The sequence below is a fragment of the Lissotriton helveticus genome, chromosome 2_1 (genome assembly GCF_964261635.1).
Source record: "Lissotriton helveticus chromosome 2_1, aLisHel1.1, whole genome shotgun sequence".
Taxonomy (NCBI): domain Eukaryota; kingdom Metazoa; phylum Chordata; class Amphibia; order Caudata; family Salamandridae; genus Lissotriton; species Lissotriton helveticus.
The window spans coordinates 1,291,394,628-1,291,410,204 of NC_136059.1; positions in this window are offsets into that span (position 1 = coordinate 1,291,394,628).

The window sequence follows — 15,577 nt, forward strand, 5'->3', positions numbered from 1 at the left end:
TCATGTACCGATGTCTCCTAATCATCAGTGATCTCTTCTGTAGCCAGTTGTGAGAACGGTCACATATCGGGTGGGATTAGCTGCTTTTCTGCACATCTAGGGGCCTAGATTTGTCCCATTATGCTGTGATTGTCTATTTTACTGTGCAGTACCAGCAACATCTGTCTACCCCTCGAGTGCAATGCTTAAATATGTTTAGTGATAAGTTCCAGCAGGGTGGGGATCAGGATCCTAGTTATCACTGTGTGAAAAGTCAATGCCATTCAAAACTGCCACCCAAAAGGAGTGGAGATACATATGAGGTAGATATGTTCCTTGTTGATCTTCCTTGCCCCTAGATACCCAATCTGCACCTTGGTTTCATAGGCAAGAATAATAGTTTGCCTAATCCCTCTACTCAAAGCAGAATGGACAGAATGTAACACTAAGGTTATCTGTTTCTAGCAGATGTAAAGATTGTTTCTTGTCTGATTTGAGATCTGGAAAGAAAACTGGTAGAAACACTTCCCTTGATCTATTAGCTATGGAAGGAACTTTAGGTAAACACTTTGGATTAGATCTCAAAACGATTCTGCCTGAAAACACCTTTCGAAAAGGCTTGGATTACAGAAATGATCACAACACCCCTATTCTTTTAGTTGACGAAATTGAAGCCAGTAAAACAACCCTTAGAGTGAAGAATTTGATATCTACAACCTACAGGGGCTCAACAGGTGGAAAATGAAGAGCTCTCAAAACTAAGGGAAGGTCGCAAGGCAGATCAGGGCACAGCACTCTTGGCATCTGTAGGAAAAACTCTTCATCAGTCTAGCTAATAACTGTTTCAAGTTATCTAACAGTAGACTTCTAAAGGCCTGATTCACAGAACTAACTTAAGACAAAATCCTAAATTTACTACCATTTTGGTATTCACAGAAGGCACTTACTCATTTTGGTATTCACTATAAACTGAGAAAAATCCAAATTTTAAGACTTTCGGTATTCACAGAAGGCATTTAGGAGTCCTAAAGTTAGGAGTCCTAACTTTACTACTACTAAATTGAGAAAAATCCTTATTTTAAGACTTTCGGTATTCACAGAATGCATTTAGGAGTCCTAAAGTTAGGAGTCCTAACTTTACTACGACTAAATTGAGAAAAATCCTAACTTTAAGACTTTCAGTATTCACAGAAGGCATTTAAGAGTCCTAAAGTTAGGACTCCTAACGTCTGTGAATACCAAAATGAGTAAGTGCCTTCTGTGAGTACCAAAATGAGTAAGTGCCTTCTGTGAATACCAAAATGGTAGTAAGTTTAGGATTTTGTCTTAAGTTAGTTCTGTGAATCGGGCCCACTATACCTTCATGATGCCCAGTGGGCCCATAGGAGAGGAGGAGCCACACCCACTGCAAAACCATCTGGCAAAACGTCTAGATTCTTAATAGGGTTCAGCAGATACAGACTCAAGCCTCCTTTCCATGCTAACATGAATGATATTGATCAAATCCTCTTGACTCTGGACAAAGGAGACATGGCAGACCTCATTGTACTGGACCTCTCCACACCATTTGACAGTCTCCCACCCTATCCTCATCCAAAGCCTAATCAACAGTGGAATCCCTGGACACAAACTCCAGAGGATCTGCTCCTCTCTAACTGAATCGACACAGACAGTCAGCCTGGCAACATATCTCAGATACCTGCGACCTCATCTACAGAGTTCTGCAAGGATCCTTCCTCAGCTTGACCATTTTTTAATGCATGACTGAGGACTCTAGTCAGCATCATCCACTCTCATGATATCAATGTCCTCCCCTACTCCAAAGTAAGACAGTACTGTTAGTTGAGGAGGATGTGAGCCCTCTTCAAGGAACAGCCACAGTCCCCATCAGGGTGACCCACTAAAGTCACAAAATGAACCTGTGCCTAACGTTCTGGTAGCTTGGCACAAAAGCAGCTGGGCTTAACATAGACACAATGTGGGAAGTATTTATGCAGCACACAAATTGTAATAAAGTGAAAACACAAGACGAATCACATAACAATTTAGACAGCATACATTTCAATAAATTATTTGACAAAATACTGGAGCACCTAAAAGATCAATGCGCCAACTGCAGACATCTAGTTGTGTGAGACCCACACAAAACTGAACATTATGGCCTGCAACAATAGAGAGTGGTTAGGATACACAAAGTAGATTGGGTCCCTTCTCAGCTTACCTTCAGACTTAGAAAAGATTCTGTAGAAAAAAGTCTGACAGGGTGAAGTTCAGCAGGGCAAGTCAGCTGATGATGATGTCTTGGTAGAAGGCGCCATCATCGAGAAGGCACTGGCCAACGTCACAGCTGAAGAATCCTTCATAGAACATAGTCTCTTTTTTTAAATTGAAGATCTCCAGGAGGACAGAGCTGCAGGCAATTGCGGACAAGTGCTACATGAGGCTGGATACCCATTCTGTGAGGAGCCACTAAACAGGATTTGCTCTTGGGGAGAAGTACATAGAGAAAGCTGTTGCAAAGTCAGACTCACCATCATTGCACTTTAGGCGGATCAACAAATAGGTTTGTCCTGGTCTCCTCTTGGTTCTTAGAGAACCTTTTGGTTGAACATTTTCTAAGTCTCATATGCTGGATTTGGGCTGTCTGGGCACTTTTGGCACCACTTTCAAGTGCCCAGGTCTGGAAGAAAACTCCAAGGAGGATTAGGACTCACTCACACTAGGTCCAGGTGCAGATTCAAGATGGCTGATGCACTTTTTGTGAGCATTGATTTTTTATTAATGTTTACCACATTTTCTGTGATTGTAAAAGATGATTGAAGTGAAAGATGAAATTAAAAAAAACACTTATATGCCATTTATAATTCAAGATGTTATTCTGGTGTTTAGCTACATAATTAATTATACAACGATTTTGATTCTTTTAATGTCCCAAGATGGTGGCCCATTTTCTTTTCAACCCATAGGTTTTAAATGACATTCTGCAACTAACTGTTTTGATAAATATTGCTTTAGTACTTTGACAATATGTAATTCTGAATTGTGGCGAAGCTAACATAATCTCAAGGTCATGTATTGACATAGATATGGTGTACATTTTTAAGATGTACAGCAACAGGAGCAAAGTGACACTGTTCAGCCGGAGTGGCTTTTTTTGGGTCCGTCAGCAGCCTGGAGCTGTGTTCCTGCTGCTTCCTGCACATTTGTCGGGCCTTTGAACATGTGGCTCTTAAGGTGAGTATGTGATTCCAACAGCCGTTGGAAGCATCCCCTGGCGCTCAACTCTTTGTTGCTGGAATATTCCAGATAAACTAAATGCAGAAGTACAAATTCAAAAACATCTTTGTTTTAAAGTAGTCTTATTTAATTCATAAGTTCATATTTTATCAAGATAGTTCATCCTCAGATAAATATTATTGGTTCAAACAATCATCTTTTTAGGTCCAATGTATTTCGGGCTGCGTCGCCCTTCATCTGGGACCTCACACTGAAAGCGAAGGCAAAATAATCTATTCAGTATTTCGTCATACACAGCAACATAACAATGACATAAAAATACTCTTTGCATTTGATATTCACATAGCAAGTGAAATTGTGATCATAAAGTGCACCCAGTGTGCATGCTATGGTGAACAAACCACAAAGCGAAACTGTAGAACTATAAATATGAACACTCACATGATTGCTCTCAAAGCGATAATCAATTCTATGAACAGCTGAAATGAAATACGCTGTATTACCAAAAAGCGTGACATTCTTAATCAATTATAAGGAAGTATATCAGGCTTCCTATTTCTCATGTTGACCATGGTTTTCGAAAAGCAACTTACTTTTAGAGATGCGAAGCGTCTTCTATGAGTTCGTTCGAAGATAGATTTCCTTCCGTTGTGAAGCAACCCAGAGCGGGGCCGCCACTGACAACAGAAGTAAAGATCTTCGTAACCGGCTGTCAAGCATCGGGTTGCGTGATTGGTTAAAGTTCGATCACATGAGCGGAAGTTCGACAATGGGAACATGGAAAAAGTTAAAGTTGGAAACTAAAGCAAAACAATGTCAGTTCTTCGTGACAATGTGCTGATAAAGTTTTCTTGTGACAAAATGAAAAAACTATCACGCTTCTTATATGAAGACAATCATATACAAAAAGACATGGCTCATACATACATAGTCAGTTGTGTAAGATGACAAATGAAAAGGAAAAATAAAAGAATGATGCTGGTTTGATGTTCAGACCAACCTTAAGTCTTCGCAACTTAGAATAAATCTGATCGATAAATCCAGCTGTTTTCTCTTTGAAGCAAAAAAATCACCAAAGAGAAAACAGCTGGATTTATCGATTGAATTCCAGCAAACCTCACGGTCTCAATGACCGCACGGAATTTACATGTTACCTGTAAGACTTAAAATAACTGAAACCTTTTGGGTACGGTATTGCCTTGATTCTAAGTTGCGAAGACTTAAGGTTGGTCTGAACATCAAATCAGCATCATTCTTTTATTTTTGCACAGGAACTAAAATGCAAATATTTATCATTTTGTGCTTTGTGTGGCATCAAAGAAAGAATCACCCTAACTGTGTCCCTTAGCTGATGATTCTCAGTCCAAGGGGCTATGAATGCTATATTATCCATGTGGCAACCGTTTACAGAATGTTTGCTGAGTGCTGATGCCAAAGGCAAGAAATGTGAGGATCTTTGATCACATATTGATAGTGATGTGAAAAAAGAACACTCTACTGCATTTTTAGATTTTACAGGAATTCATAACTGCTGTAGTGGACATAATAAAAAACTAGAGTCTGAAAACACCCTTGTCTTCCAAGTGTTCAGCTTAATTGGTGTAGATGGTGAAACATCTACCTGAGCAGGCTGGGCGACACTTTTAGTAACTTTGGCACTGCAACATGTTCCATATTAGAGTGCTTGCCACTTGGCAAGCAAAGCAATGGTGAAGAGCAATTCAGGAACTTTTATTTTACAATATATAAGAAATGGCTTGCAATGATGCATAGAAATGTCCCTTCACCACCAATGGCATTTGAATTAATGAAACCTCACTGTGGTATTCTGTTGTAGATCCCTTCCGTAAAGGGGAATTTCCTCCTTAGTTTCAAAAGTTCTGCTTAATTTTGACCGCTTCAATACCTCTGAAGGCATAAGTGCCCAGATCAGCACACATGTTGCAGAACCTGCCCTGAGAATCGCAATCTTCAAGTAAAGCAGTATAGGCATGGAAAGCTATGTCAGTGGGCAGAGTTAACAAATTGTGTACTGGCTGTTTTGGCGTTGCCCATTTCAAGTGCCAATGTTGAGAGGGCCTTTTCACAGAAGTTACATGGGAAGGAAAGAGCGAGAGCACATGACCAAAGACTTACTGAAGAAGTATTGTATGGCATACTATGAAAAGTTTAATTAGCAAAAATCTATTTGGACCTTATATACACTACACTTACACTGTCTATATACCATGCGCTACCAGTGCAGAAAGAAAGCAATAATAAAAGTGAAACGTTCCATAAACACTCGAAAAACACTGTTTCTGCAGTTTTTAAGGGTGTAAAAATGTGTAACCACTGATAACCACTGTTTTTTAAGGTATTGAAATCACTTGAAAACACTGAAAAAACCCCACCAGAATTCACCAAAAAAAGAAACTGAAAACCAGAAAGCCTACATATGTTATACTATTCTGTGCTCCATGATGTCTTCCAATCAAAATGGTATCTCACTTGTGTGGGTAGGCATAGTGCCCATGACAGGTAATGGCTCAAAACACAACATGGATACATTACATTTTCCCACTCTAAACTGACCCTTTTTTCGCAAAATGGGAAATTGGATATTAGGCCCTAGCTCAGCTAGCACCTACAGAACTCTAGCAAACTTGCACACGTTTTCAATCTAGAACCTGGGGAAATACAGAGTGGGGTGACTTGCGTGGCCCTCACCATGTGCTTTTAATTTTTTACCGCAAGCTTTGCAAGCCATAAACTTTGACTAAAAATAAAAATGTTCCTCACATTTCTGGGATGAGAAGTTATGGAATCTGCTGGGAGTCACAAACTTACATCCACCTGACATTTCCCCAAGTTTCCCGATAACAATGGTACCTCACTTGTGTGGGCAGGCCCAGTGAGACTGACAGTAAGTGACCCAAAACACACCATAGATACATCAATTTCAACTCTGCACTGAACTTTTGTTTTGCAAAGTGTGTAGGTAGCATTTTTTAGCCCTTGCTCCGCTGCACCTGGGGACACCTAGCAAACCTTCACTTTTTTGAAAACTACACAACCGGGGACTGTAGGGTTGCAAACTTCCATGACTCTCACTAGGTAATTTTACCCAGAAGCCCTTGCAAACATCAGGTTTTGGTATAAAACACACATTTTCCTCACATTTCTGTGACAGAACGTTCTGTCATCTGCAGGGACACATGTATTTCCTACCAACCTGAATTCCCACTTGTCCCCTGCTGAAAACGGTACCTCACTTATTTGGGTGGGCCATGACACCACCAAACAAAAAGGCTCTAAAACAGCTGCATTGAGAGATAAACAATTGAAGTAGCTGCGGTATTTGAGGCCATGTTGTAGCGCCACCCATGCAAACCTACCTCACACTTTGTCTGAAATCAAGCGTTTTCCTTACAATTTTGTGATTGAAACTAAGCAGGAATAAACAAAATTCCACCTACCCAGTGTTTCCCCACTCATGCTGATGAAAATGTTGCATCACTGGTGTTGCTGGGACTAGTGACCCAACAGAAACGGAGCAGATCAAGGTCAGTGGGGGCTCTTGCAAAGACATGTGTCTAGTGTACTCCCTGGCCACTCGGGGAGCAGATTGAGGGAATCACCCCAATCCACCTCCCAGGAAAGCATAAAACTGTCTGCCTTGTTGTTGGGATGTGGGAAAGACCATGCCTATGTTGGGCAGCGCTCAAACCTACATTTTTTAAATGTCCCTGATGTCTAGTGGACATTTTGCCTAACCAGGGGAGTGATGCGGGCATTCACCCCATCTTCGCCCCACAGGGCAGAAAGACTGCCAGAATATTTTTTAGGGGTGGGTACATGGCTATAACACGACGGGCAGTCATATCCCTATACATATCTTTTTTTTACCATAAGTCCTGGTATCTAGTGGACTTTTTGCCCCCGTGGGGGTCAGATCAGGGATAATTACCCACATCTGCCCCTGGGGGAGAAAGACTGATATAGTATTGGGGTAGATCACTTTAGAAAGTGATGGGGCTATCACACAAAAGTATAAAACCGAATGATAGTCAAGATACATACAAACAAACATACACTCACAGATACACACACTAGCACAAACTTGAAGACAGGCGCATAAATATAATCATGCTCACATTCATACACATGACTTGGAATCTTACCTGGGATAGTCTTCATCATACAATTTCCTCTGCATGTCAATTCCCAACTTTCACATCAAGCAAACAAGGCACCAGAGTGAGGCTCACACTTATGCCAAATCAGAAGCTCAGATAGGACGGAATCCTGTATTTTTTCCTATATTGTAGCTTCCGATGGGGCATAAGGGCGTATGACTGACAAGCCCACAATTCACCATTATCTGACATGTCCCGCTGCCTGACACCAGAGCAGCATGTCAGAAATGTATTGTGAAAGGACGGGCTGTTATAGCCCATGCCTGACGCATCCGCAATATTATGGTACAAGGTGGTGTTGCAGCTTTTATATGTAAACAAATGATCAGTGAGATCATTTTCTTACATGTAAAAGCTGTAATATTTTAACAGATAAGATGCAAGGGACCCGTGATAGCGGGGGTCGCCGCCCTTTTGGCCCCTATAGAGCAGCTGCCTCTGTCCCCAACCACATTACCTTCGAGCCCTCTTGCACTCCGACCGCTAATGTACCAGTGGTCAGCTACCTTTAAATGGTTTGCAAACCATTCCAAGGCAGTGACCTGTGTGTGTCATATACCAGCATTCTACCATGTATACTTCCATATGCATGGCAGTAATAGTAACCTTGGAGTCCTTTTTTACTGTAAAAATAAAATAATTGCAAGAAGGCTGCATTGTATGTGCAAAAATGTTTAATTTGTAAATTGATGATTTAATACTCAACTGTCATGTGCAAGACCAACTGGCCTTGCAAATGAGTGCTTTATTATACACAGAGTATTTGTTTGTGTCCCCTTATTTTGTTATCACTACCTATAAACATTTTATTTGTGCTAATTATGTCTTCTCTCTGTCTTACAAATACCCCAATGAAGTGTGTCTTCTGGTGAATGCCCTAAGTCTGGAGTTGCTATTCAGGTAGGCGGCCCAAATGAAATATTCACAGAAATAAACTAGGATGGGAATGCAAAACAATGGCACCTTCAAGACTGTTTACATTTATAAATAGAATATGTTAGGAAAGATATAGGGGCCAATTACGAGGCAGCCCATAAAGGCTCCAACTGACGGTCAGAGCCTTCCTGGCCGCATTGTAATGAGCCGCTCGGTGTACTTACAGCCCGCCGCATTATAATGCTGATGGTCGGAAAGTAAACAGGCCAATCATTCTGGCTGGCTTACGATGGGCTCATAGAGCCAGTCGGCCATTCGGGGCCAGCTCGTAATCCCAAAGGGCGGGCCTTGCCACCCTTGGCATTATGATGCACGATTTCTGACATGGTTTCCCTGCCGGCCTGTGTCGGGAAGTGTGTTTGGGGGCCCCCAGCAGGGCCCCCTTGTACATTAGGCCTCCGATTGAGTGTCGAGGGAGCACCTATAGTGGCTTCTGTTGATCCCTGCACCTTGTGGCAGGCCCCTTAGGTGCCTGCTTCGGGGTGCAGGGATGAATAACAACTCCCCTTTCTCAATGGGAGCTTGTGTTACGGCTGGCTTACGGCCTTAATACGAGCTCCCCTTAAGAATTGAGAGCATGTGACTGACCGGTGTTCAGACGCATTGTAATTGGCTGGTCGGGACCACAGCCCGGAGGTCGGTCTGTCCCAGGACCAAGATGGTGTTGGGCACAAGCAAGTCCGCCCGACATCGTAATCAGGCCCTGTTTGGATCATTATATATCCTATGCCAGGCCATCAAGAGGTATTTCACTATGTTCACCTGATGTCACAAGTCCTAAAAAATAAAATTCATGACTACTTCAATCATTTTTCCCTGAAGGCAATACACAAGTCCACATTTAAAGAAGAATGTCTTTCTTAATACGTTTAATCAATTGCATGGATTAACTTCATTTACAAATTCCTACATCTTCAAGAAACTAAATGTAAATAAAGGAATGAAGAACTTGTTTTAGGAAGCTATGAGCCCTTAAATGTTTATCATCTATGTTTTAAACTCACGTTGACATGGTACATAAGGGGGCATATTATCAAGGGTGGCGATAGGGAATTTTCAGCCGCTAAGCGGCGATAATTCTATCGCCCTATTAGCAAGCTGTTGCTAACAGCAGTTAGCGAAAGCTTTTAGGTGATAGCGAGCAGTTTAGGGCCCGCTTTGCATGTTAGCAATATTTATCGCTAATGACATGCAAAGTGGGCGTACACAAACTGTTAGCGACTGAACACAGTCGCTAACATCGCTATCGCCTATTAGCAAGGCAGGCGTAGCGATGGAAATATTCGCGCTAAGCGCGAATATCTCCAAATACTAACACCTTCCCAGACCAGTTCTTAGCCATGTTATCCAATGTGAGGTGGATAACATCGCTGTATTCCCAGTGATATTCACGCATTTCGCAGCTATCGCCGGAAAATCTATCGCTTTGGAGATAAACGTTGCTAATAGCACGTTATCTCAGCGATAAATTCCGGTGATGCTCAGCGATAAAAAAATCGTCGCTAACCCTATTGAGCAATAAATATCGCTTCTTTTTGGTAATATGCCCCACGGTTTCTTATTCTGTTGTTTTTAGCGCTTAGTAGTTTCCTTACCTCCTTTCTGCTTGAGCGCTGCATGAAAACAACAAATTAAATAAATATAAACATACATATAAATATGAAAAAAATATTGGTTTTTATTCTTCCAATCGAATGCATATTTTCACATTTATTTTAGATAGAAATGACTGGGCAGGACTATAGTGAACGAAATCCTGCAGTACACTTTGATTGTATATGAAAGCAGCCTTGGTGGTGGTTACTCTAAGAGGCCATGAATCAGTTCACAATATAGGAGACAAGTGCTTTCGATGATCGATCTCGTGAAATGGCGATCCACTCTCTGAAAACAGAGGAGAAACATCATCCATGTGCATCAAACTTCAACATGTGCCTTCTCCAGGTAGGCAGTAGGCAGAGAAGGCTTTCTGAGAGTGCTTTCAGTTCAAACGTCTATGAAATTACTTGACGTCTCTTTTGACTGTATGAGTCATGCTCCGGTGGAATACATTGAAAAGCAAATGCAGTTTGGCAATCTCTATGGACCTAATCTACTGACTGCTACGGTGCAATTTGTGAACAGTCTGTAATTTTGTGAAGCAACTGATGTACTGAAAGGGTGAGTCTCAAAGTGTCCATTCACAGATGGTCACATAATGAATTGCCTAATGAATATTAATTTTCAAAGGTCACTATTTGTAACCCACTTTTTTATGGCTACAAAGACTGGGATGATGGACTCCAAGAAACAGCAGACCAGAAATCCATTTGTTTTGGCAATCCCAATCTGAAAACTTTAAAAAAACATTTAAAGCAGCCTATTCCTTAAAGGAACTGGTGTTATTTAAAAGAAATGTCTTTCCCTTTTAAACATCATCAAGTGGAGTTGTGCGTGGTCCGTTGCACCACCACCTATTTCCAAAATGGCCACCAACATAATTTTGAAAGGGAAAGTTGTCCAACAGGGACAGTGTTCCCTTTGTGAGTGATTGTCACTGACCTGGAGATGAATGCGCCCTTCTGTTTTGCAGGACCAGAACAATAATGAGACAGGCACAGGAAGCCAGGCAGATCTCACCAAGACAGAGAATAAACTAGGCATGTGCAATAGACAGGAATTGTGGGCCGAGTTGGAGGAGGAAATTGGGAATACGCCAGTAAAAACTGTAGCAAGTGAAAGATAGGGGAGCGTGGAGCAGCTGGAAGACCAGACTGAAGAGGAGCCAGAGAGCCGAGTTCGGGAGCAGCACACACACTGCACAGCAATTGGTGTCTGCTCGGCTAGTGGTGATGTCCAACCGTAACCCTTTTATTTATACCCTCGGGCCAAGCCCGGTCATGAGGGGTGCCTGAAGGCACAAAGTATGGGAGAGGCCGGGAGTCCCTCTACATCCCTCCCTTCTTTTAGTTATCAAAGAACAGAGACAGCAATAGAAAAGAAAACAGTTATCAAACAAATGTCAACACATAAAGTATCTCAATATCTGACTGGTCGCCGATTGGGCTGCTACAGGTAACTTTGGCTTCTCGACGCTCCCAATGGTGATCTCAATCACCATTGGTGCTGGCATCTGATGTACTTCTGTAAGGTTGCCCGTGGAGCACCGAAGACAATCCATCTTGCTTGCTGCATTCTGGTGTTGCTCCTCTCGCCGACTGAGGAAGAGGAGTCCCACTTTGGCTATCTGCCATGTTCGGAAAAGTCATCATCAATTTCCAGCCCACTTTCTCCTCGTTGTGGTGTGCTTGCGTGGGCGGCATCAACAGGTATTACTTTGAACCAGGACACATTCCTCAACACCGTGTGCTGGCCACGCTGGGCAGTTACCATCGTGCCATCTACCTGTGTCACTGTCCACACCTCTGGCTCATAAGGAGTGCAGAACTTCCATCCTGGGTTGCAATCTTTAAGCACAACATGATTTTTGGTGGCTTTCTCATTTGGTTGCTTGTCGTTTCTGTTATGCTTTTTCCATGTCCAGACTGGGCGGGACCCACTCGGTGTCCTCGGGGATTAGGTCCTGCGGCAGCCGTTTGATCATCAGAGTGGCAGGTGGGCATCCGGTTGTGGAGTGAGGAGGTTTCTGTATACCAGTAAGAACTGATGCAGGCACTCTTCCACATCTTGACGTTGATCCACACCGATCCCGAGGGCTTGTTTCAATGTAATCATGAATCGCTCTGCCTCCCCATTGGCTTTGAGCCATTGGGTTTGATTCAAAGATGTTTGATTGCCCTTTGTGCTATAAAATCATGAAGTCCTGCTCCTGGAAAGGGGGTCCATTGTCGGACTTGATTTCTTCTGGGAGCCCAAACAGTGCAACGTTTTTCCAAGTACAGGCTGCACATGGACAAATGTGGTAGACAGCACCAGCTCTACTATCAGAAATTTGGAGAATGAGTCCATGATTACTACAGTGTTTCGCCCGTCCGGGAAACTCCCAAAGTCTATGCTGACTTTTGTCCAGGGAGTCCAACATGGTTCCTCCATCAGCACGGGTGCAGGAGCGTGATCGCTGCTGGTGATTGTACAGGGATGACAACGTCAGATCTCTTTGTCCACAAGCTCATCCTTGCCTGGGAACCCCACTTTTGTGCTGATTCTTGCCTTGGCCTTCGCAGCTCCTTGGTGACCCTGATGAGCGAGTGCGACCATTCAGCTGGGGAGGCTTCTTGGGACAACTATCCTTTGACCTTGTAGAACTAAACCTGATCCGCTTGTGCTCAATTCATGCTGCACTCTCCACAGCTGGCGGCACACATACCATTCGTCATACATCAAGGATTTGGATCCGTTGAGGAACCGGTGCCAATGCCCTCAAGCCAGGGTCACCTTCACCTTTGCTAGGATATCATCTGCATCCGTGGCATTTCTTGTGTACTCTCTGGTTACTGCTACTGGGCAGGCAATGACCTTCCCCATGTTTACGAATCACTCAGTGTGCTTTTCGCCCATCGTAATTCCACCTGGGTGGCCTGGTGAAGGGTGTTGTGACAAGAAATCAGCAGGGTTGTTGGCTCCTTGTCTCTGGATAAGCTGGAAAGAGTACGCCTGGAGCTGTACAGTCCATCTCTCTAACCTCGATGGAGCCAGGTGGGGCAACCCATTAAACGAAGGCAGCAGCGGTTTGTGGTCACTCACCACTTGGAACTGGTGGCCACACAGGTAGAGATGGAAGCCACCCGCTCTATATGTGTGTAGTGGGTCTCCATAGGAGATAATGCCTGACTGGCATTGGTGAAAGGAACTCAGGCCCCCTTTTCATTCTCTTGCAGGAGTACTTCTCCAAGTTCTACAGGGCTGGTATCTATGACCAGTTTTGTTCTCTTCCTGGGATGGAGGTAAGCCATGATGGTTTGGTCTATTAGTGCTTGCTTAATGCCGTTGAAAGAAGCTTCCTCACAGCACGCTGGCCTTCGTGAGCAGTGCAAAATAAACAATTGCTGGACCGAATGCTGGACAATGCAAACTTTCACCCCCAGTCACAAGGATTTGGGTTTAATTCATCATTCTTTTGCTCACAACACCACCCAAGTTTGGACCCAGCCATATGCAAATCAGTCTCAACCCTGCTTCTTGTGTGAACAGTCCAGTCCGATCTGCCAAGCCAGGTCGTCCCTGAACCGGAAACAAGCATCCTGACAGTGTGGCCAGACCAGGGATGAATCTCCCACAATAAGTCACCATGCCGAGGAAGCTCCATATCTCTGTCTGGTTCAAGGGCACCAGAGGATTTTGGATAGCTGCTGCCTTCCGTGGATTGACTTGGAGGCCTTCTCGGAAAAATACATAATCGATTGACCCCTGGTAGAATGAGCATTTTGTTCGGTGCAGGGTCTGGCTGCAGTCTGCTTGGCAAGGGAGTGTGGCTCGCAAGCTGACATGATGCTCCTCGAGGCTCTGGGAGTATATGAGGATGTCCTCGCCCAGGTTGATTAATCCTACCAGGCCCAACAAGGTCTCCTTGATCGTATTCTGGAACACCTCAGACGCTGAGGAAAGGCCGAAGCTGAGCCGGGTGTACTGCCTGAGGCCCAAATGCATAGAGAAATTCATGATATAGCAACTTTCCAGCGCAAGCTCCAGTTGATGGTATCCTGAGTTCAGGTCTAATTTGCATAACCACTGGGTGCCATCTAAGTCTGCTACTATGTCGTCCATCGTCAGGGTCATACGTCTCTCTCCCTGGATGGCTTGGTTGGGGAGCCTCATGTCGACGTATAACGGGATGGCTCCCGACTGTTTGCGCTTTGGTGCAATCTCCAGCGGGGAGACCCAGGGGGTGTTACTCAACACCTTCTCGATGACACTTGGTTTTCTAGGTGCAGTAGTTCCTTCCCCACAAGGGAGCAAAGATGAAAAGCGATGTGCCTGTGCCTGTGTGCCATTGGCTTGATGGCCTTGTCGATGTGGCGCTTCACCATAAGGTCTTTGAGTTTCCCAAACCCCGGGAATAGTTGCAGAAACTCCTGTAGTATGTCTTCTGTGTTGTGGTTTTGCTTAGCAAAAAATACCATCTCTAGATCTTCAACAGTATGGCATCTAAGCAGCATCCTTTTCTGTCCTTCTGTGACGTGGAATTTTTTTTTGATGGGGTGTTCTGTGCTGGTGACGTCAACTTCAATCACTCCCATGAGAAGTAGGGGGTACGGTACCGCCGTATTTGTATATTTTGGCCAAGCTGAAAGTGACGGGTGGTCAAGGGAACAGTTTCTCATATTCGCTTGAATCCATCACGTTCACGGGTGCTCCTGTGTCTATCAAGGCTTGAACCGGGGTCTTGTTAACCTGCACGTTGCACATAGGTGGGGGACGCTTCGGCAAACGAGATTAAACAGACTTCATTGTCATCATCTTCATAGTGAGCAGCAGCTCCTTGCACCCAGAGTGTGTCCATGGGGGTGGGGTCTTCCAAGGTCAGGTGGCGTAGGGTCATGGTATGACTTCTTGATGTGCCCCCTCTAGACCGCCCTTCTCCTCCACGGTAGACACTGGAATTATGGTTGATCCTGCCGCACTTGGAGCACATCTGCCCTCTTGCTCGGCATTGTTCTTGTAACTGTGGTCAAAACCGTAGTATCCGCATTTCCCTGTGGGTCCGCTGGGCGTGGTCCGCATTTGTGCTGATCAGGGGAGCCATTGCACCACATCCACTGTCTCCTCCATAAATGGGGATGGCCTTTGGTAATAGGATAGTGGCATCCATGTCCTGCGGACAGTTCGTGGGAGCGTTCCAACACAAGGATCTCGCCCAGGTACATCCCTGGTTGGTGGAGTATCTGGTGGCTTAGCATGATAGACTGGAAGCCTTGTATTATTTGTGCACAGATCTCCGGCTGGTCGACATTTGCGCATGTGCGCACTAGCCTCCTGGCCTGCTGTAGAACATGTCTACTGTCTCTACCTCAGTTTGCCTGGCTTGCTGCAGCTTGAACCTTTCATAGTCTGGGTTCATTTGGGGGTCAAAGTGTCTGTTGAGGGCAGTAACTGCCACGTCATAGTCATCTTCATCTACGGTATCTTGTAGCATCTCAAAGAGTTCATAGCGTTCATCACCCCTGAAGTGCATCAGCAGAGAGCGCTTCACTGCTTCACTGCCCCATCGGTCTTTCTCATGCCTTTAAAGTAGTGATTGAGAGCCCGAGTAGGAGTAGTAAAGTTAGGACTCCTAACTTTAGGACTTCTAAATGCCTTCTGTGAATACC